This window comes from Alosa pseudoharengus, unplaced genomic scaffold (assembly GCF_046254945.1).
Source record: "Alosa pseudoharengus isolate Yale_2024_CS ecotype anadromous, Long Island Sound unplaced genomic scaffold, YU_APseudo_1.1 YU_APseudo_1.1_scf_11, whole genome shotgun sequence".
Lineage (NCBI taxonomy): Eukaryota > Metazoa > Chordata > Actinopteri > Clupeiformes > Clupeidae > Alosa > Alosa pseudoharengus.
In genome coordinates, this window is record NW_027468576.1 from 11,847,642 (window position 1) to 11,868,796 (window position 21,155).

Below are 21,155 nucleotides of genomic sequence, written 5' to 3' on the forward strand. Positions count from 1 at the left end.
TGAAGCGGAAGTTGATCTTTGAGGTTGATCTCGAGGAGATAAACTATTACTTCTCCAACTCACAATAATCTCCATGACCTCTACTGTGATTGACTAATTGACAAGGCCAGAAGCAGGACACCATCGAGGCATCCCATTGTCATCTTCTGCATCCCATGTTGTTCGGTTACTACTACATACAGTATACCTGCCAAGGTTTCAGAAAATAAAGACACGGCAATGAGAAACATAATGATTTATTCAAAAATGATCATTATTCCAGCAGGGAACACATTTACTCCAGCGGAATGGTTGCCAAGCAACGCAGAGACGCAACAATTCTAACTTTTGTATCAACCTGTGACATGTAATATGGAATTCAATGAAGTCAGCGTGAATTGTTGCAGAGCGTTTTACAAAGGCTTCAAACACAATACAGCCAATCATATCCTTATTGGAATATGTCCGGTCTGTGGAAACTTCTTACAATTAAATGAAAAGAAAACAGAGATAATTATTTTTGGTCCACTCAGCTCTGTTCCTAAGATAAGAAATGCACTTGGGCCACTGGCTGTAAATTGCCACAGTGAGGTCAGAAATCTAGGTGTTTTCCTAGATTCCTCTTTGAATTTCAATAAGCAAGTCAGTAGTGTGGTTAAGGGAAGCTTTTTTTCAACTAAGACAAATAGCTAAATTAAAGCCCTGGCTCTCATATACTGACTTAGAAACTGTAACCATGCTTTTGTTACATCTAGGCTGGACTATTGTAACTCTCTGTATTTAGGTCTGAACCAATCTACCCTTGCTAGACTTCAATTAGTCCAAAATGCAGCAGCTAGGCTTCTTACTGGAACAAAGAAACATATGCACATAAGTCCTGTGCTGGCCCAACTCCATTGGTTACCTGTCAATTACAAAATTCATTTTAAAGTTTTACTTTTTGTTTTCAAAGCCCTAAATGGAATGGCACCACAGTATATCTGTGACCTTTTAAGTCCCTACTGTCCTTCTAGGCCACTGAGGTCTTCCTCACAAGTTCTCATATCAGTCCCAAAGGCAACCCTTAAAACTAAAGGTGATAGAGCTTTTTCTGTTGCTGCCCCTAGACTCTGGAACAATCTCCCTATAGAAATTAAGTCCTCTCCCACCATCAGTAGTTTTAAATCAAATTTAAAGACCCATCTATTTTCTTTGGCCTATAATGTCCATTAATTTCTCCCCTTGTTTGGTTGTTTATTTTTATTTTATTTTTTATTTATTTAATCTTATTTCTATTTCTTTTCTGCATTATATTAACTGGCATCTAACTTTACTGTACATCTTTCTCTAGGCCTATAGTAGTAGTAGTTTCAGTAACCATATGTTTATTTTTATCTACAATCATAATCTGTTTATTGGGGGCCTAGCAGCGAAGCTGCGAAGGCACCCATTGAGTTACTAGCTTTTCCTATTATTATACTTCCGCCATTGGAGTCTATGGCAGCCCATAGAACGCCTGGCTAAAAAGTGCTGAAATTTGGCAGAAAGTTTCGGGATACTCCACTGATCACTCACACTCATTTACGGACCTCTAAACCCAGCCTTCTAGCGTCACCAACAGGTCAAAATCTGGCCGAAAAGTTATGAAATTCGGCACACTGATTCAGCACTGTCCCATGATCACTCTCACCAATTTACAGAACTCTATGCCTAACACTCTAGCGCCACCAATGGGTCGAACCTGGATTGCATTCACGCATGTGACCATTGAACGGTGCGTCCGATTTTCACATATCAGGCACCGTTGGAATCCCTGGACCGACCTAAGTTCAATGACCCCTATTACGTCACTTTCCGCCATATTGGACCTCCGCCATATTGGATTTAGTCCAAACTCTACAAAAAGTTTCAGCGGTCACAAGTTTCATCCGATTTTCACAGAACTTGGCGGAGATGATCTTCTGCCCGAGCCGCACAAACGATACTCGTCAGATTTTTCAATTTCATTTTTGTTTGCCCATGACAGCCAATCAAATATGGTGATGAACCCGCCAAACAGGAAGTGGACTAACATCTCCGTGACACTTTGAGTTAACATAACAAAACTCGATACCATTAGTCAGGACACTGTCCCAATCACTCACAGCAATTTTTATGCATATACATTGAACACTCTAGCGCCACCACCAGTTCAATGCTGGACATGCGTTCATGCGCGTGAACCTTGACTCTTTTGTCTGATTTTCACAATTGAGGTAGTGTCTGTATCCTTGGACCATCCCGAGTTCATCGACTCCTATCCCGTCACTCTCCGCCATATTGGACCTCCGCCATATTGGATTTAGTCCAAACACTACGAAAAGTTTCAGCGGTTACAAATTTCATCCGATTTTCACAGAACTTGGCGGAGATGATCTTCAGACCGAGCCGCACAAACGATACTTGTCAGATTTTTTAATTTCAAGTTTATTTGCCCGTGAAAGCCAATTACATATGGCGACGATGCCACCTAACAGGAAGTGGGCAAACATCTCAGCAACGCTTTGGAGTGTCCAAACTTGGTACAGGGACTTGGTACCTCATTGTGAGGACACAGTAGGAAATTGGCATCATTTGGCCTCTATAGGGGGCGCTGTAATACAGGAAGTGGGCTCATATCTCAGCAACACTTCGTTGTATGAAGTCCAAACTTGATACATGGACATATTAGCTGATTGTGAGGACATGCAAGGAAAGTGGTCTCATTTGGCCTCTAGGGGTGCTGTAATAAAGAAAGTGAGCTCATATCTCAGCAACGCTTCGTTGTACGAAGTCCAAACTTGATACATGGACATATTAGCTGATTGTGAGGACATGCAAGGAAAGTGGTCTCATTTGACCTCTAGGGGTGCTGTAATAAAGAAAGTGAGCTCACATTTCAGCAACACTTTGGTGTATGAAGTCCAAACTTGGTAGAGGGACATGGTAGCTGATTGTGAGAATGCACAAGGACATTGGTGTAATTTGGCCTCAAGGGGCACTGTAACAAAGTAAATGAGCTTATTTCTCAGCCATTCTTTATCCAATTGCAATCAAACTTGCTGTGAGTGCTTGTTCATGGCATGGCAATGCCATTCCTGCTATAGCGCACTGCTTGGCCCCCACATTGCTGCTTGCAGCTATATTTATTATTATTATTATTATTTTGTATTTTAATTTATTTATTTTTATTTTTTGTCATTTATGTCTTTATTTTTTGTTTTTATTACTGTTTATTTTATTTCTCAGCACCTTGGGTCAATAACATTGTGTTTAAGTGTGCTATATAAATAAATATGACTTGACTTGACTTGACTGTGAGTCTCAGGCAGAACCAGGGAGTGCTTAGGCAGAACCGGGGAGTGCCCAGCCAGCCTGCTGCTTCTCTAATCTACCAGGCCTCCGACGCTCGCTTGCTCACGCGGCAGTCACCCCCAGTGTCAACCAAAGAGGATTATGGGGTCAAGTGCTTAATTAACTGATGGCTGCTGTGGCATCTTGCATGTTGCGCAGAGGCCTTTAATAACACTGAGTAGTGGAGGCCATGCTAATCCACTTCCATCTATACGTTCTACTATACAGTAGATGCTCTCTCTCTCTCTCTCCCCTCTCGCTCTCTCTCTCTCCCTCTCTCCCCCCACCCCCCAGTGCCTCCCCCCACGTCTAATCTGAACGGCTTATCAAAGTGTGCAACTTCCCTGTTTGTTTGGGGATGGTTAGGGTTTGTTTGTTTACATTGCCTTACCTAATTTGCCTGCTCCTGGGCATATGGCTGAGGAACTGAGCTGGTATTATCCCTGTGGACTACTGAACCGGTCACCAAAATACTGACAGATGTAAAGAGCTGCAATTCACAACATTGCATCACAAGCACAAAAGCCTTGAAATCCAGCCAAGACTTTGCACTAGTCCAATTCATCAAAAAAGTAACACTAATAAACACTTACTATGGGCACACATTACTAATTACTAATGAATTCATGAATTCAAGTAATGTTAAATGTCTACTATAAAGGTTTATAGTATCTGTATGACTGTCTGCAACATAAACGAATACCAAGCAGCAACGGTTAAAACACTATCTTCAGCTAACTACTACAGTTAATAAATTCTTTAAATACTACTTCTGATTTTAGTGCACATTGTCAAGTGGTTGCAAAGTGACTCTCTGTGTTATTCACAATGCAAATGAATTTGTCTTCAGATCAGAAAAAGACCATAGTGGTTCTGGACTGTACTGCTCAGGATGACAGGGCGTGGACAGGGCGTGTGTACTGCTAACCCTACACCAATATCAGATTACTATCATCACCTCGCATTCCTTTAGTGACCGCTCTGCAAACGTTGTTAATGGTAATCTCAGGCCTGTGCTGAGAAAAGTTGGTGGGAAAACTACACTGTGTCAAAAACAAAAAAGTCAACAATGCTCTGGCTGGAGCCCAAATGTATAATATTTATATATTAAGAAAACCCTTCCACCTCAGTTTTGATGGCAAGAAGTGACACAGACTGTCAGCAATATGGAACGAGGAAGAGAGTGAGAGAGCAAAAAGAACAGAGGACAAGAGTGAGAGAGCAAGAAGAACAGAGGAAGAGAGTGAGAGAGCAAGAAGAACAGAGGAAGAGAGTGAGAGAGCAAGAAGAACAGAGGAAGAGAGTGAGAGAACAAGAAGAACAGAGGAAGAGAGTGAGAGAGCAAGAACAACAGAGGAAGAGAGTGAGAGAGCAAGAAGAACAGAGGAAGAGAGTGAGAGAGCAAGAAGAACAGAGGAAGAGAGTGACAGAGCAAGAAGAACAGAGGAAGAGAGTGAGAGAGCAAGAAGAATAGAGGAAGAGAGTGAGAGAGCAAGAAGAAGATAAGAAGGCAAAAAGACAACGAGAGCAAGAGAGTAGGAGAGTGGAGACATACGCACACTCTGGGGCCAGGCCCGGCACATGCCATTGAACAAGCCAAACCCCCCCCCTCCCACACACACACACACATATATACACACACACATACACACACACACACACACACACACACACACATATACACACACACATACACACACACACACACACACACACACACACATATACACACACGCACACGCACACGCACACACTCCTCCTCCTCCCCACTGCCACGTCTCATCTACCGTTATCTAATGGGTTTAGGGACGAGGCGCAATGAGGGGGCTGAGGAGTGAACCTCCCATAATCAGGCCCACGTAAAGCACTCTGCGGTCCCACTTGGACGGCTGTATGGGTGTAGTGTGCGCATATGTGTGTGTGTGGGTTAGAGAAAGACAGACAGAGAGAGAAAGAGAGAGAGAGACAGAGAAGGAGAGAGAGGAGGGATGGAAGGCTGGGTGGGGAGGAGTTTTCTGTCTCTTCGCACAAGATGAATAAATCTCATTTGAGCTCATTGGCATTCCCAGCCATGGAGTCAAATTTGATGTTAATGATGTGAGTAACCCCATGGTAGCGCGCGCCACGATAAATTAATCAGACTTCCTTGTTGGAACAATGTTTCCGCGTGTAAGACAGAGCAAACTTCATGTGAGGTAGAGCAGGGCTTCTGTTTTCTGTTCTGTTCCTCCCTCCCTCTCTCTCTCCCTCTTTCTCTCTCTCTCTCTCTCTCTCTCTCTCTCAAGTGTTTTCTCTTCCACGTGTTCACACTCTCGGCCCTCTTTCCCTCTTTTTCCCTCTCCTCCCCCCCCCCTCTATCCCTCATGGATTCCTGGATCAGCACAGACATGAAGCGGCTCTCTGTCTCAGATATGACATGGTGCATGTGTGTCTGTGTCTGTCTTCTACTGGTCCTGCTGTCATCTGAAGCTCTCAAGCTGTGAGCTGAGAGCTTATGGGACCCTCCACTCCACTCCACTCCACTCCACTGCACACCTCTCGACTCCTCTCTTCTCCTACCTGGACTCCTACCTGGACTCCTACTTCTCCTCCTCTTCCTCCTCCTCCTATCAGCTCCTCCGTACCGCACTGCACCTCTCTCCACTCCTCTCTTCTTTTCCTCTCTCCTCCTACTCCTACTCCTTGCACCTCAGCACTAAACTCATCTCCGCTCCTTTGTCCCTCTCTCCACTCCTCTCTTCTCCTCCGTACACCTCACCACAAATCTCTCCTCTCCTTTCCCCCCTTTATTCCTCTCTTCCCTCTCCCCCTCACACCTTCCCACTCCCCATCTCCCTTCTGTCTTCCCTCTATACCTCTCTTTATTCTATCCCTTCTTTCCCCCCTTCTGTATCTTCCTCTCCACTCCTCTCTCTTCCTTTCTCCTCCTGCTGTCATTCCATCTGGTCCTTAGTGAGGGCAGGATTGGGGAGACAACCCCCCCCCCTCACACACACACACACACACACACACACACACACGAGCCTCTACTCAGCCAACACTGGGTCTCCTCAGAGGTGAGGAGGCGGAAGGAGCGGATGTGTACGTGTGAGTGTGTGAGGGTGAGCTTGAGCGTGTCGAGATCTGACGCTGACCTCCACAGCCACTGCTGAGAGATAACACAGGAAGTGTGTGTGGGGGGGAGGGGGAGACAGACACTGCGTGATGACACAGACTCAGCCCTGTCACTTTAAAGGGAATACTCACAGTGACAGACAGAAACTTTTCCAGAATTCTCTTTCCATGTAGAAGCGCGCATGTGTGTGTGTGTGTGTGTGTGTGTGTGTGTGTGTGTGTGTGTGCTTTACCCAAGGGATGGAGCACGGGTTTATGCCCCGTTCGATTTGTCTTTTAGCGAACTCTTAGTTAGTCAGTGACGTCATACGAGCTGTTTGCGTTCTGTTTGTCAACCAGCTGCGCTACCGTGTGTTAGCATTTGACTATTGTTAGCAGTTGTTACTAGCCAGTTTGTAATGAAGCATTACACAGTGTTTTACCCAAACAAACGTCATAACATCCTAGCGACAGATAGAGGTTGGACACTGCTGTTTCTAAGACTGATTTAATGTGACACACATCCAACAGAACTGCTAATAAACAGAGCATACTGTATAAGGCTCGCATTTACTGTTAATGGGCGCAGCCATCTTGGAAATTTAAACTCGTAGTACTCTGGGCTAGACCGAGTTGACGAGTCGTGTTTGGACTTCAGAGGGCATTCCCTTGGCGTTTCCTTTGCGAGTTTGAACCAAAAACAGCTTGGAAAAAGACTTGAAAAGACAAATAGAACAGGGCATTAGTGTCGACCAAAGAATCGTGAAGCGAATAAGCCCCTGAAATCCTACAGTACACGCTGACAATGAAGTCGTAAGGATCCACTGACCACAACTTACTTAAGCTGTTTACTTTTCTATACGACAGGTTAAGTAGCTAATGTGGTTAGAAAGCTTAAGAGTTATGCTTCTGTTCCCCCTCTGCACAGCAGAAAATATCTGCTGTCTGTGATATCTGTGCGTGTGTATGTGTGTGTGTGTGTGTGTGTGTGTCTGTTCATGAATAGGTACACTTTTGCTTTCCACACACTGCCAACCTTTCACGAGGAAATGAACGCTCATCACCAACACTCACGTGTATCTATTCACATACACTCCATACCTACTGTCATACTCACCATACACAACATACTCTCAATCATGTTTGCAAACCTGCATGCATGCACACACACACACACTCTCACAGCGTGTCCTAACCGGACGCGATGCGAGCAAACATTAGCGATAAAATCCGTTTAATTCCATTGTTTTCAATTGGAGTGTCCTGACTGCAAGCAACGCGAGCAGCGTGATGCAACGTAACGTTTTGAGAGAACTTTTGTCGGACGCCCCGTGTCTATTTTCTTTCTGTTGCTCGTGTTGCTCTGTTATTTTAAATGAGAAATATGACGCAATAGAAAGGCATATTTAACGGATTCAGTGTAGACAGATAACACCGAATGCTACAAGATATTCAATCGCTCGGATCCGTTAGGACACACTGTCACTCACACAAAACTGTATGTGATTCTAGACTAATGAGAAGAAAAACAGTTAAACGTGTTAAGAGCTTTAGAGACTGTGAGAGAGAAGTAGAAATAGATAAAGAGGGTTAAAAGAAAGAGAGGGAGGGAGATAGAGAGAGGGTGAAAAGAGAGAGGGGGAGGTAGAGAGAGAGAGGATGAAGAGAGAGAGGGAGGGAGAGAGATAGAGAGAGGGTGAAAAGAGAGAGAGAGAGAGAGAGACACAGAGAGAGAGAGAGACAGGCTAGCTGTTCAAGCCCAGCTGGCTGAGGGCCGGCCTCCTCATTCTTCCACTCGCTGGGTGTGCTCTGAGAACCTGGCCCCGAACCCTGCTGCTCCGTGCCAAGAATCTGCAGGCACAACAAACCAGCGCAGGCAGGAAAACAAGGAGTTCTGCACAGAGAGAACCCTCATCATCACCGCCCCCCGAAACACACACACACACACACGCTCACTTTCTCACTTTCTCACACACACACACACACACATTAACACCCCATTCCCAACTGTGGTGCCCCAGTCATGCCCAGGAGGACCCAGGCAGCCCCCACCCCCTCTCCCATGCCCACCCTAACAGTTCTCCCATGCCCACCCTATCCATGCCCACCCTACCAGTTCTCCCATGCCCACCCTACCCATGCCCACCCTTCAACCTCTCCCATGCCCAGTGCCCACCCTACTAATGCCCAGCCTACCCATGATGCCCACCCTACCAGTTCTCCCATGCCCACCCTACCAGTTCTCCGGAAGCTGGGGCTTGGAGTCACTCATCTTTTACAACTCTACCTTATGTCATTAGGAATTAAATTAAGACTGGTCGGGGTCAAAAAAATAAAAAAAATAAAAAAAATAAAAAATGTAATGCGTTTCTCGAAGCACCTCATAGCTGTTAGCTGCATTTACATGACAAGGCAGTTCAGATAAGAATGTGAAAGTTAAAGCAGGATCACAGGCTAAAAATACCCTATTAAGGGCGATAAAGAGCCTCAGAGAGGGAAGAGGAGATACTTCTATGGGTCCTCTGGAAAAGGAGCAGGCAGGAGGAGATTGGCATGGATGTGTACCAATTTAAATTGAGAACTTTTGTTTGTTTACTTTTAGGAGTGTGTGTTTGCATGTGTGGATGCACAGTACGTGTGTGTGTGTGTGTGTGTGTGTGTGTGTGTGTGTGTGTGTGTGTGTGTGTGTGTGTGTGTGTGTGTGTGTGTGTGTGTGTGTGTATGTATGCATGCACGCATTCATGTGCACTCTGCACCTGAGTGAGAAGGAGGAAGGGAAAAAGAGAAAAGACGAATGAGAGAGGAAAAGATGAGAGACACAAAGATAGAAAGAGAGAGAGAGAGAGCGAGAGATAGAGAGAGAGAGAGAGAGAGGGAGATGGGAGGTTTCCTTTCAAGCCTGGGCTGCTGGTGAACACTCGTCTGTAGATCTCTCACCTTCCATCATGGTGCGGGTGGGACGTCTGTGAGCACCTAATCTAGCGTGGTGTTCAAAAGTTCAGCGAGGCCCTTAAAAGCCCAGGTTTTTACTGAATGGAGCGTGGAGTGAATGAACTAACCTGCCCCACTGCATAACAGCTCTACCTTCTAATCCACTTACAGAGAGGCCACTCTGAATTATCCTGAAAAAACACTAAAACTGCCAAGCTCTCAGATGGATGGTCAATCTTTTTCTCTCTTCTTTTTTCCCCTCTGAGGAGTGGAGGAATGACTCCACGTGAGGTGAAAAACAGCAGTGATGAAAGGACAAGTGGATGAATGAGTGAGAGAGAAAGAGAGAGAGAGAGAGAGAGAGAGTGAGTGAGAGGAATGAGACAGAGAAAGAGAGAGAGAGGGAGAGAGAAAGAGAGCTAGTGAGAGTGGAGCGAGCGAGCGAAAGAGAGAGAGAGAAAGAGACGAGACGAGACGAGACGAGACAGAGAAAGTCTCCACAGTCACAAGTATTATTAAACCCTCTCCTCCTCCCACTGAGAGTCAAACTGGATGCAGCTCTATAAGCTATGCATAATGCACTGTATTAATTAGTCAGTGGCAAATGAGATGGCATGCCTTCAAGGAACTACTGATGTGTGTGTATGTGTGTGTGTGTGTGTGTGTGTGTGTGTGTGTGTGTGTGTGTGTGTGTGTGTGTGTGTGTGTGTGTGTGAGAGAGAAGAATGTCTATTACTGTATGCTGTGTGTGATTTTGTGTGTGTGTAAAAAAACATCTTTGGTGTGTGTACAGTATGTGTGTGTGTGTGTGAGAGAGGAAACTCAACGTTTGGTGATGCCTATGGCTTCCAGACTTCAAGCAGTCATTGATCAAAATATTTTCCTCCAAGTATGAAATATAATTACTTTAGTTTTTGAGCCTCAAATGTGGGGTGACGATGTATTAAAAAGGCTCCTAAAATCTCCTAATGCAACATGTTAGATTCAACCCCTTGAAATTCTACATTTCAAACATCTTGATTGTTTTGCTTCAGATCCATTGTGGTGGTGTATAGAGGAAAAATGAAAAAACTTACGTCACTGTCCGAATACTTCTCGACCTAACAGTAATTATGTCACTATAGACACACATGCGTCAATGACCAGAGCTCCTGTGGAATAAAACCCTCCATAACTTCTCCCTAAAAAGGCCGCCCAGTACACTTGTTTCCATGGTAATGTATGACCTAAGTAAGGGCTTCAAACAAAGAGGAGGAAATAAATAGCAATGTTCTCTGGTTCCATGCAAAACACATGGACAATTATGCTGAACAATGCTTTTGATAAACTCTTAAAAGGAATTGTTTTCATGTCGATTCAACAGAAACACACACACACAAAGAAAAGACGTCCAGGCATTGGCATTACACAAGGCAACCTTCACTGAGAACCTGAGCCCTGGATTGTGTCTTTCTAACAGCAGAATCTCAGCCATGTGTCCCAAGACAACAAACAGGTTGAGGGCTTCTGCGTGTGCACACACACACACACACACACACACACACACACACACACACACACACTGCAGCTTTTTCATGTGTAAGAAAGGGGAAGCAAGCACTGCCTGCGGCTTGACAGACGATGCATTCAGAGAGCAGAGTGCTGGTGAGAGACAAAAAAAAACCTAAAAGACGGAAAAAAAAAAAAAAACTAAAACACACACACACACACACACGCACATCCAAAACTAGAGGGATTAATAAAAACAAGGGCCGTTGAGGAAGGCCACAGCTGTGATGAGGCCTTCCTCTCAGGCCACCTGTTTCAATGCAGCGCAATCAGCAAATAACAGCCCTGCATTCCCACACGGGCACCCAGCCATCTGCTGCTCCGCACAGACACACACATCCCCACAGCTCCACTGGCATAGCCTACCTGCCCCAAGAAGTCACTGCTAACATGGACTTAATCCATTCATCCATCAATGATAACATGCACATTAGCAGGGTCATTACTGGTCTGACTGGTCACACAAGGGTAATGGACTATTTAGCAAAAAACCAAAGAGAATAAAGACTTGATTTTTGATTGATCCTGACTGAGGACTGAGTCTCCTTTTCCGGGGTATTGAATATTTACAACACACACACACGCACACACACAGGAGGAAAAAAGCATACGTGTTGTTGAGTGAAGAAACTCAATGAAGATGTGCTCATTCCTTGTACTGTGTGTGTGTGCTGAGCAAGGCTTCATGACTTAAAGAAGCTGCACAACTCCTGAGAGTGCCAACGGATCCCACAGGCCATCATTAGAGGGATTTGTTCTGGATGCAGAACTGCAACACCAGACCGCGCGCTAGCACCACTCGGTTCCGCACTAAACAGCAACGCTATTAGGCTCGCGGGCACAGCCAGCGACGAGAAAGAGAGGCAGATTTGAGACGCACGCGGGGGCTAAGCTTTGTCCACGCTGTCGCCCCGTCTTCGGGAGGGAGTGGGGACTGCGAGCACCATCCCCTGGGACCATCTAGCAAATCAATTAAGCAGTGAGAGGCATTTAGCGCTATCAGTACACGCAGTAACAAATTAATTTGGTGTAAAGTCTTAAGAAGCGCTCAGTAGTTCCCAAGCATGTCATTTTATTATCGCAGGGGGGCACATGTGTGCGACTGATTTCATATAGTTAGACACTATCTCTGTCTATCACTTTGGGAATATTTTAAGGTATTACTGTACATTCTCTTCCAAAACAAATGTATAAGGATCTGTCTCATATTAATAAGGGAAATCATTATAATGGGTTTTCAGTAGTTATAAATACAATTATATGCAAAAATATTCTCTTGCAAGTATATATTCACGTGGCCTGGCCTTAACCCTAAGCTAAAGCCTAACCCACCTTTACAAGTAATAACATGAGCATTATATTAAAAATCTTTTTTTTAAAAACCTACACGGTATTAAGAATAAGATAAATGATACATGTACAATGACGCTAAATATGAAATGGGTTGAGTGTATTGAAATACACAGCACTGCATATCTATAAAAGACAGCGGAGAGCGTTGTGTGTGTGTGTGTGTGTGTGTGTGTGTGTGCGTGTGTGTGTTTCTGTCTGCATCCATGTGCATGTGCAACTGTGTGCAACTGTGAGTGTGTGCATACGCATATTACTGCATGAATGTGTGTTTATGTGTGCAATCATGAGTTTCTTACATATTCTTATGTATTTGATATCCATACGGTAATTATAATAAGAACTCAATTCCATAGACTACACATGTGTTCTTCCATACAGTGCACTTCATGCTCTTACTTAGAAAGGCAGAGGGACTGGAATGTGTGTGTTGGGACTGTCTCCAGCAAGGTTAAAGGGTCACTATCACTCTGTGCACTTTCTGCGTCACAAGACATCTGTTCCAAATAATCAAGACATAATTGAGTTTTGCAGCATAGTGTCATGTATGCTTCAGTGTGGTTCCATATCATATCCATACAGAGCTGGGTTCTCTTGCCAACCTGTTAGGACACTCACACTCTGGCTGTTTCCTAATCTAATGAGAGAGGCTGCTGAATCTATAGTACATGTGGAAACTATCTTTTGTCCCTTGTTGAATATCTTTATAAAAAAAACTCGTTATTCTTTCCTTGTCCATCTAACTGAGTCTCCCTTCATACAGTGTGTGTGTGTGTGTGTGTGTGTGTGTGTGTGTGTGTGTGTGTGAGAGAGAGAGTGTGAGTGAGTGAGTGAGTGAGTGAGTGAGTGAGTGTGTGTGTGAGTGTGAGAGAGAGAGAGAGAGAGAGAGAGAGAGAGTGAGTGAGTGTGTGTGTGTGTGTGTGTGCTCAGTGTGGGGTGGAAAGAGTTAGGCTATTGGGACTGTTACATAAACGCATGCATCACGTTTTTTTTTATACATTTGGGACATCCAGTGGAGATGTCAGAGCCACACTGAAAGAAAGGAGAACACAGACACAAACATGGAGAGAAGAAGAAAGGAAAAGAGATGAAGAGAGGAGAGGAGAGGAGAGGAGAGATGAGTTCCACAGTCCCTCCGTCATTGGAGCAAACCTTTGCCCTGCCCTAGCTCCTATGACCCGTCCAGTAGAACACATAGGTCAGCTTATGTAATACCCCCCCCCCCCCCCTCTTTGTTCTGACACATTAGCCATCCACCACAGCTCTTTAAGCATATGGAATGCACAGCTCTTTAAGCATATGGAATGCACAGCTCTTTAACCATATGGAATGCACAGCTCTTTAAGCATATGGAATGCACAGTGGAGGCCGTTACATAAAGGAATAAAACAAAAAGGAAGGTTCTTTTCGCCCAAGGATCCCCCTCCTCCTTTTGGAAAAGTAAAACAAAAAAATAAATGTTTTGGCCCCAGCCGTGGCGCGGCTGACTGGGGCACCTGCACCGTACGCTGGTGACCCGGGTTCGATTCCCGCCCCGTGGTCCTTTCCGGATCCCACCCCGACTCTCTCTCACTCGCTTCCTGTCATTCTCTACTGTCCTGTAAATTAAAGGCATAAAAGGCCAAAAAAAAAATATATACAAAAAAAAAAAAAAGAAATGTATTGAAAGGAGGATTGTACACATCTACTCTCTTGTACGCCTCTACTTAAGATTTTGCAAGGAGTAAGCCGAAAACAGAAAAAAGGGACGAAGGGAGAGGGTTGTCTTTCTAGGAGACACAACCAAAAAAGTGCTATCTGTGTGTGTGTGTGTGTGTGTTGGGAAGATGACCATTTGAAGTTGTAGAGAGTAACTTACCAGTGTATTCTTCTGGAAACAGGGGCAGCAGCAAGTCACAAAATGATCAGACACCTGGATGTCAAAACACACACACACACACACACAAAGAGAAAAGAGATGAGACAAGATGTTCAGCATGTCTGACACGCACACACCCTACATTTCTTCACAGGCACCAGTGTTTCTCACAGAATTAAATTCTATTTGTGGTGGTAGGTAATTGGGGGGGGAGGGGGGATCAGTGCAGAGTTAACTTGAATGCAACAGTTTTGAACAAATCTGTGTAGCGTGGTTATGATGCTAAAAATGTTTTCTTTAAATATGTGTGCAGGTTCTTTGAGAGACAGAAAGACAAGGAGAGGCTGTGCAAAGTTGCACATAGCTATACAATGAAAGGATTTCATCCAATTTAAATAGTACAACATAGAAAATCATTGTGTGGTGGTCAATGTTGATATTGTGGTGGGCCGCCACAAATTAGTCAATGTATGGGAAACACTGGGCACACATACATCACATTCTGTCCAAGTCATGCTCGACACACACCTTATCCTGTCTAACACTTCACCGAGATGATCAAACAGACCACTCAATTACTCTGTGCCAAAATCAATTCAGCTCCACTTTTTGCCATTTCTGACTGTATTTGAGGTTGGCTAAGAGTACATCTGGACCGACTGCACTGTTAGTTCCCATTTTCAGGGCCGAAGAACGAGAAAGTGCTGAGGATGAGGAAGAGAGTGAAATAAGTGCCGTTGAAGAGAGAGGAATCCTGAAAGGTCCACATCCACACAGGAGTACATGAAGGCATCTCAGTGATTACAGACTCAATTCTCATAGCATTCCTATTCTCCATATTATTACTCGGTGTGGGGTTTATCTGAGGTAAAGGTAATAGACTGTAATTAGCAAGACTATTGTGAGAGGGCTGTCTTAAGCAAGTCTGTCTGCCCATGGAGGAAATTAAAAAATATATCAGATTTTCTTAATTTTTCATGTTTGATTTTATATTCTGTATCCCCTGACTGATACTACTCATTTCCTTTCTCTGTCTGTTTGTCTCTCTCTGTCTCTCTCTCTCTCTCTCTCGCTCTCTCTCTCACACACACACACTCATATTCTTGTGGTAAGCATAATAAGGAACAATGATGTGTTATTTACAGTAAGTCCCCATATTCATTCTGAAAGCACAATCATCTGTTAACTAGTCAAGTCAAACTATGGCTTCCTTCCTTTTGAGAGAGAAGGGGAAAAAAAGTTTACACTCTATAAAAAACAACAACTTTTATTTCTCCCTCATCCCATGTGTTGGTGGAGCTCTCGCAGCATTTCAACTCTCTCTTGTGTTTATGTGTTTTGGTTTTTTGTTGTTGCTGTTTTTTTACCCCCCCCCCCCCCCTTCTCTCTCAAACACTTCTAACATGCTAATTCAGAGGCCTCGTAGTCTATTTTCAGGACCCTTGTGTGCGCAGCCCACTTCCTGTTTGGAAATCCAGGTAGATGATGTGGGGGGGGGGGGGGGAGGGGGGCGGACGACTGCTCTCAGAGGACCCTGCGTTGTGTGTTCTTTACCCGTTGAGGAACGCTTTTGTTCTCTGATAAATTGACAGTGTCAGTTTCCCACGTTGCCACGGAGGTGGCGTGCACCATGGGGATCGGGAGCGGGAGCGACGCTGTTACATGCCATTGCCATCATCTCATTTGACTCCAGCCCCCCCCCCCCTTTCTCCCTCTCTCACTCCCTCTGTCTCTCAACACCCCCCCTCCCCCCCTCCCTCTCTCTCTCTATCTCTCTCAACCCCCCCTCCCCTCTCTCTCTTCTTTTTTTTTTTTTGGAGGGCTTTGGATGTTTGTATTGAATATACAAAGCTCTGTGTTTCCAGCACTGCAAATGCTTTGTGTTCCCCTGCTATATCTAAATCGGATATCAGCCACCCTGATCGCTTGGCTGCTGTATCTCAGAGCAGACAGGCAAATGATTTACACATTTGATTGTGATGGTACATTACTGGTCATACAAATAATAACTTGAGTATTTGCATAATCAGTTTGAACAAAGGCCAAACTGCACACAGTGTCTGCACACAGTACTGGAACATGACAGTCACTAGATTTACAAAATTGAAATATCAGAACAAATTAGACATTTAAGAAACAATAAATTACCACAACAAATATGTTGATTTGGCAAGCAGAAATATATTATTATGCGGCAAAAGTGCAATAATCCCAGATTTAGTCCTTGGCACATTTCCTTAAAGTTCTATTTTCCAAACAGCCCACAAGAAAAAATAAGCAGGTTTTCAGGATCTGTGGCTAACTCTGCTGCTGGTGAAATACAGCTTAAATGAATCTTGCCCTGAGCCTAAGCCAAGTTTCCGAGTCGATGGAATGACTGGGCTAATAAATTAAGAAGACTCCAGTAAATTCTTTATGGCTCAGAGGCACGGGTGAAATCTATAGCAGAGAAAGAGTTCACTCCACTCAGCGTGGCTTTGGCGAGAGTCTCATAAGGAATCGTCATATGCATTATTATGATGACAATGAAATTCTGACTGGCTATTGTATTGCAATGTGCATTGCAATCCACAAACCAGGGGCTAAATGAATACATTATTCATTAACATTACATTACATTACATTTGGCTAACGCATTTTTAGCCAAAATACTTAATGCGCTTCAATAACCACCATATATGAAATCTCATCGTAACACACCGTACATTTAAAGACATTGAACCCTAAAAAGTCAAAGAAGCCCCCAGAAACAAAGTCTTTTCTTTTTTTTCAGAACACATGACAGCACTTTCATTTTAATTCCAAATCCATTAAGATAATTTAGGCTAAACCATTTTCTGTCTAGCAGGCCTTTTCAACAAAAAGGCAGGGAGACAAATTCTCACATTATCTAAACCATTTACTGCTCCGATTTGGGGGCTGTTTCTAATCAAAGTTAAGTGATCAGACAATTCGAGAACATTAGGGCCATTAACAAAATTTCAAAGGCTCCTAATCTGTCAAAGAAATGCAATTTAGCCATTGAAAAGGTCTTTATGCTTCTGGGTCCGAGGGACTTGGGTACCGCCGAGCTCCTCGTCAGAATATGAAGACGTTCATGATGAAAAATGACTGCCGTGAGATCGATAGCTCGATATCCTTCGCCGCACCGAGACAAGACAACTTCGAGAGAGAGGAAGATACCCTGGGTCAATCTACCACTCTATCGTGTCTGCCCGGGCGAACAGTCATGACCTCGACAGCGGGGGTGGGGGTGGGGGGTTATATTAAGCAGTTTCTGATTTCCGCTTTGCTTCTCTGAAAACGGACGTCTCTGGTTCAAGTTCAACTTCACCACAGTTGCCCTGCCTCTGATCCCCTAAAGCTGCGTCGTGGGCCCCCAGACTGGTCGGAGTCCATTTCCAGTGTGGGCGCTACCTGTGTCTTAAGTGCACTAACCACAGACAGGTTGATGGGCCCTGAGTATTTTCTCAGGGCAGCCCAAAAAAGGTGAACCAAAAACCAATGAAAAATGCATGGGCCCAGAAATCACCTTCGCCTTTTACCTCTGTGCTTTTTCCTGAGTATTTATATCCAAGAAGTCTCTCTCTCTCTCTCTCTCTCTCTCTCTCTCTCTCTCTCTCTCTCTCTCTTCTCTTTCTTTCTTTCTTACTCTTTCTTTCTTTCTCTTTTTTTTTTCTTTTTTAAAGCTTGAGAGCAAAGTGCAAAGAATATTTCAGGTGAATGAAAAGCACACGTTATGCTTTCTGAATTCTGCACATGTGTGTGTGTGTGTGTGTGTGTGTGTGTGGGGGGGGGGGGGGGTTAGGGCATGTCTGTGGCGCTTAATGGTCTCTAGGGAAGAGCCCTGGGCTCCATTTAACACACAACCATTTACAGGGCCACTGACATAACGTCTCCCGCTGACCAGTTAGCAAGGGTTGATGGGGGTAGAGGTGGTGTGTGTGTGTGTGTGTGTGTGTGTGTGTGTGTGTGTGTGTGTGTTGGGGGGGAGGGGTTGGTTAACGCAGCATACCTAAGATGATTCGAGGTTGCAAACCCTTAGCAAGAAAGAGTGAAGTAGGACTTCCGAAAAGCACAGAGAGCTGGTGTGTGTGTGCGTGCGTGCGTGCGTGCGGGAAGGACGGCATGTTTCCCTCTTTCTCTTACTCAGGACCCAGTGGAGCTTTCATTGTTTTCAGGGAATGTTTCCGAGTGCCAAACTGGGTTAGACAGGCGTCTCTGCGCTGCTTGTTGTGAATGATTGATGGGCCATTGACTTGGCCTGTCTCTGCTCATGCCAGCAGACTTAAATCATTCATACAAACATTTCGCCTTTGACATTTTTTTTTTTACATTTCAAACCGACTCACTGCAACCAGCCAATCAGGAGCATGCAATTTAATTGAGAATGAAGCCCAGGTGGCGGGTGGATTTTGAGTGGGTCTGGCCCCAGTTCGGCCCAGAAATGGGCCAAAGCCAGCCATCATGTGGGCTGATGGAGCTACAGTTGAAGTAGGGCAGGTCAAGTGGATTGTTCAAGTGGCGGGCATGAATGGTACTCGTCTAGCCTTGTCTGTGCTTCATTTGAATAAACTGAATAGATTATAATGACACATGTTTGTTTTAGCCAACATTTGTTCCTAACTGATTATTTTTTTGTATTTGTATAAAAGTTTGTATATGTTTATATTTATTATATATATATATATATGTGTGTGTGTGTGTGTGTGTGTGTGTGTGTGTGTGTGTGTGTGTGTGTGTGTAATTTAAAAATTAAGTTGTGAACTAACACTGTATGTTGAGCATATTAAGGTGATGATATCAATAACAAGTCAAAATGCCTATCTATTTTGGAAGAATTTGGCTGAATTTGAAACCAATCAATCAAGGTGATCACTATTTACGAATATCACTTTGTTGATATTTATCCACCATCATTTTCCATTATCAGCCTTTCATGTCTGTGCGGGTTTCCCTTCCAGGCGGAGATCTGGGCGGAGAAGTGTCTGTAGACAGCACTGAGCTTTGGGAGCTGCAGTGTGTGGGTTGGTGTGGGCTGGTGGGGGCTGGTGGGTAATTATGTTCTGTCTCGCTCGGAGAATGGGCCCACGCTGTCCTTAGACTCATCCATTGATCTCAGTCAACCTGCGTCGTTTATCACACACATCAACAGCAATCTTTTCAGGCAACAACACGGCAATGGTGTAAATCCATTTCACCTCGCTCACCAAAACAAAAAAAAACAGACAACAGTAAAAAACGTTCTATCACAGGCTGCCATCGACGTGACAGAGTGGCTTCACATAAATAGGATTTAGAGTCACAAGCACAAGTTCAGTCACAGTGAAGAGGCAGCGCGAATGCCGAAACTCCTGATTTGTTAAGCCACTCTTCCCTGAGGATGATTACATGTTGAGCCGAGCTCAAGTTCCCCTCCACCCTGCTTGTAGGAATGCCCACTATGCCTGGAATTCCAGTTGAAATAGCGGCCCTTCTTGCTTTGGATCCCGTATATGGAAGAAACCACAGACCCAGGCCCTAGGCCTCACCGCTTCCTGTTTATGGATCCTCTCTCATTTTTGTACCACTATTTTCTGTGGACAGTGGAAGCACATCCCTCTTTCCTGACAAACACAGATAAGACTCGCAGCGGAAGCATGAGAGGACTTCAATTTCATCTTCTCAACATTTACGGATCTGCTTTAGCAGACCGTCTTTACGGCCATACTGTATATAAGCATTTATTACAAACAAAAATGCATTGGGACTTTAATTACTTATGGATTTGTTTTTTGTATTATTATTATTAAGAATAATAATTAATATTATTATTCATAGTAATAATAATAATAATAATAATAATAATAATAATAATAATACATGAGTGAGCCCATCTGACTGCTAATTTTCTTCCATGTCAGAGACCACTGAGTGAGTTTGATTCTGGGCCATGTTAAAATAAGCATAACCCATGTAATCATACAGCAGCAATTGGACTTTACAGACCTGAGGGCAATCTGTTTCGCACAAACAAGTTAGCAAAAAATAGCCCCCCAAAAAAATAAATAAATAAATAAACAACCCACCGAACGAACAAACAAGCTCAGCTCCCTCCACCACTTGAGCATTGCCAGGGGCGTATGGTTATCTGAAGTGTATGTCATTACAATCAATTTTAACGGCCCATCGCAGATGCATCCCAAACTAAATCACCTGACAAGCTAGCGTCTCTCTCTCTCTCTCTCTCTCTCCATCCAGAGTAGAGAGGCAGTGAGCTGGGCTGTAGCTGAGCAAGTGGCTACCCAGACAGAGGCCAACAGGCCTTAATCAGACTCACATCTGGCCCAGATATATTGAAGAGCCTCAGCTATCGTCTAGATAGTAGTGTGTACATCTCAGTACAGTGTTTCCCACAGAATTGAATTCTATTTGTGGTGGTAGGTTTGCAGAATTAACTCGAATGCAACAGTTTTTAACAAATTAGTGCAGCGCGGTTATAATTCTAACCAGATTTAAGCACAATTTAGTACAACCAGGAAAATCATTGTGTGGTGGTCAATGTTGATATTGTGGTGGGCCGCCACAAATAAATCAATGTATGGGAAACACTGCAGTAGTAGAGTGCACATCTCAGTAGCAGAGTGCACATGTGAGTGCACATCTCAGAGTGCAGATCTCAGAGTGCAGATCTCAGTAGCAGAGTGCACATCTCAGTAGCAGAGTGCACATCTCAGAGTGCAGATCTCAGAGTGCAGATCTCAGTAGCAGAGTGCACATCTCAGTAGCAGAGTGCACATCTCAGAGTGCACATCTCAGTATCAGAGTGCAGATCTCAGTAGCAGAGTGCACATCTCCACTACATTTCTATCCACAACCGTGAGTACCCGTTACTTCTTCTAAAAAAAAAGGAAAAAAGAAAAATCTTGGAAACCCTCAATTTGTTGTTTCCCTCTCAAACGTGACTGGATTGTGCAGGCACCACTGATTGGGATAGCCTATCAGCAATCACCTTCAGCTTTCCGCCAAAGTCAACTACATGGTCAGATTTAGATAAGAGACGACA

The 21,155-nt window shown here is 44.2% G+C and overlaps 1 protein-coding gene across 3 annotated transcripts in view; it reads right to left on the reverse strand.

The window, feature by feature from the left end:
- Window positions 1-21,155, reverse strand: part of lpp (LIM domain containing preferred translocation partner in lipoma) — a 198,834-nt gene that overhangs the window by 158,104 nt on the left and 19,575 nt on the right. For all 3 annotated transcript variants that reach the window (XM_076278029.1, XM_076278030.1, XM_076278028.1), the window contains one exon: window positions 14,111-14,164. The gene's annotated coding sequence lies outside the window, so the exon portion shown is untranslated. The remainder of the gene's footprint in view (window positions 1-14,110; window positions 14,165-21,155) is intronic.